The 2513-nt window shown below is 35.8% G+C and overlaps 1 pseudogene; it reads left to right on the top strand.

Annotated features, from left to right (window-relative positions):
• The first annotated feature begins 606 nt into the window (after positions 1 to 606).
• On the top strand, positions 607 to 1401 carry LOC141421414 (EKC/KEOPS complex subunit TPRKB pseudogene; annotated as a pseudogene).
• The last annotated feature ends 1112 nt before the right edge of the window (positions 1402 to 2513 follow it).

Below are 2513 nucleotides of genomic sequence, written 5' to 3'. Positions count from 1 at the left end.
TGCTGGAGAATGTTCCATGTGCACTTGAAATTTATGTGTGATCTTTAGCTGTTGAATGGATTGTTCTGTAGTGGTCTGTTAGATTCTTTTGGTCTAGAGTACTGTCAGAAGTTTCTTTGTTGATTTCCTGTCTGGCTAATTTGTCCACTGCTGAAAGTGGATGAACTCATGAGCAAAGACCCTCTCTTTAATAAGTGGGGCTGGGAAAACTGGATGTTCTCACATGAAAGAATGAGACTAGACTTCCATCTCTTGCCACATAAAAAAATCATGTCAAAATGGACTAAAGGTTTAAGTGCAAAAACCCAAAACTACAAAGCTATTAGAAGAAAACATAGTTCCCCTATGACACTGGTCTGGGCAAAGATCTTTTGGGTAAGAATGTTAAGTCATAGGTAACAAAAGAAAAATGGGATTACATTAAATTAAAAGTTCCTGCACAACAAAGGAATCAACAGATTGAAGAGGCACCTAAGAATGGGAGAAAATATTTGCATAGTATTCATCTGACAAGAGACAGAATCTGATACAGAATCTACTCACAGCAAAACCCCAAGTGATCAGATTTTTAAATGGGAAATGATCTGAAGAGACATTTCTCAAAAGATGTACAAATGGCCATCAAGTATGAGAAAAAATGACCAACATCAGTAATTATCAAGGAAATACAAACCAAAACCACAAAGAAATATCATGTCACGTCAGTTAAATGGTTATAATAAAAAAGATAAGGCCTGGAGGCAGGTTCAAGTGGAGAGTGCTTGCCTTGCAAGTGCAAAGCTCTGAGTTCAAACCCCTGTGCCACAAAATTTTTTTTGTATCTTCCAGGATAGCCCAGGACCTGAGCTAGCATCCTGCTTATCTATAAAGTGCAGTTAACACATCAATTGGACCTATTTCCTGAATGTAGAGTGATCTTTCTGTTATTTAAAGATGTAAAAAAAAAATGCTGGAGACTCAAGAAAAAGGCAACGGAAGTCACTATTATTGATGGCTCACTGATAAGTCCTACAGTGATTACGGGTCCATTTCAGATACTTATGGCAGTAAACAAAGCAATTCGCCTCTACAAACTTGGAAAAATGAAGATGAGAGTTTTAGCTACTGAAACGATTTTCAACCTTCCCAAGTAACAATATTTCAGAGGCATTGAAACAATTTTGGATCTCAGCAAATGACACTTCAATTCTGATTGTTTACATTGAAAAGGGAGAAAAACAAATAAATCAAGAATATCTACTATCTCAAGCAGAAGATCATCAGGTTTCTCTGAAAAATCTTCCTGAGATAACAAATATTTCAAAAGCTAAAACGATATAAAAACTGCCTTCACAAGAAGGGAGTATTGGGACATTATTGGATGGTGTCATTTGTAGAATGTCAACAAAAGATGTTTTGTGAAATGTCAGAATATTAACAGAAAATTTCAGCATTTAAGAAACATTGTCCCTACCTAGGAAGTGTGAGGCCCTGAGTTTAAACCCCAGGACCTGATTATAAAATTAATATGTGTTCATTATAGCAAAATAAAAAACACAATGAAAAATGACAAATGCTGATGAGGGTTTGGGGAAAGAGGAACGCTTATATACTGTTAGTGGGAATACAAGCTATTGTATGGAAAACAGAATGCATGTTTGTCAAAGAATTAAAAATAGATCTACCATATGATCTAGCTATCCCACTTCTGGGTACATATCCAAAGCAAATGAATTCCATTAGCTATGTAACAGAATACTATTTCAGCCATAAAAAGGGTGAAATTCTGTCATTTGCAGCAACATAGATTGACTTGGAGATATAACACTAACTGAAATAAGCCAGCAGCAGAAAGACAAATACCACACAATTTCACTCATGAAGGAATCTAAAAAATCTGGGTTCACAGTAGAGAAGAGAATAGAGATCTCCAGAGATTGGGGATGGTAGGGGCAAGAGAGATGGGGAGAAATTGCATAACAGGTAGAAGGAATAAATCCTAGAGTTCCAATACCCAGAAGGGTGATTATAGTCAGCAATGTTGTATCATATTCATTCAAAATAGCTAGGAGAGAGGCTTTTGAATGTTTTCATTACAAAGAAATGGTAAATGTTCAAGATGATGGATAACCCAAATATCCTGAGTTAATCAATATCCAAGGTATAAACATCACACTGTACCCCATAAAGGTATACAATTAATATCTGTCAAAAAGATGTATAATTGCCTTTGGGTTAAAAATAACTTATCTATATATCTGTCTGTCTGTCTATCTATCTATCTAGATATCCAATCTATTTATTTATTGTGGTACTGGGGATCAAACCCAGGGTCTCCTGCATGTTAGGAAACACTAAACCACTGAGTTACATCCCCAGCTGGAGATAATTTTTATAATAGACATTTGTCATTCCAGGTGAATAGCTGAAAGTAGATTTTCTGCTCCAGCTCACATTTGTATTTCTACCTGGAATATAAAGCAGTCTATATAACTTGAGACTTTTGATGTGTGGAATCTGGACTTTAGGAGGAA

Source organism: Castor canadensis, chromosome 3 (assembly GCF_047511655.1).
Source record: "Castor canadensis chromosome 3, mCasCan1.hap1v2, whole genome shotgun sequence".
Classification (NCBI taxonomy): Eukaryota; Metazoa; Chordata; class Mammalia; order Rodentia; family Castoridae; genus Castor; species Castor canadensis.
Note: the sequence above shows the minus strand (reverse complement) of the source record. Positions and strands in the feature narration are given on the sequence as shown.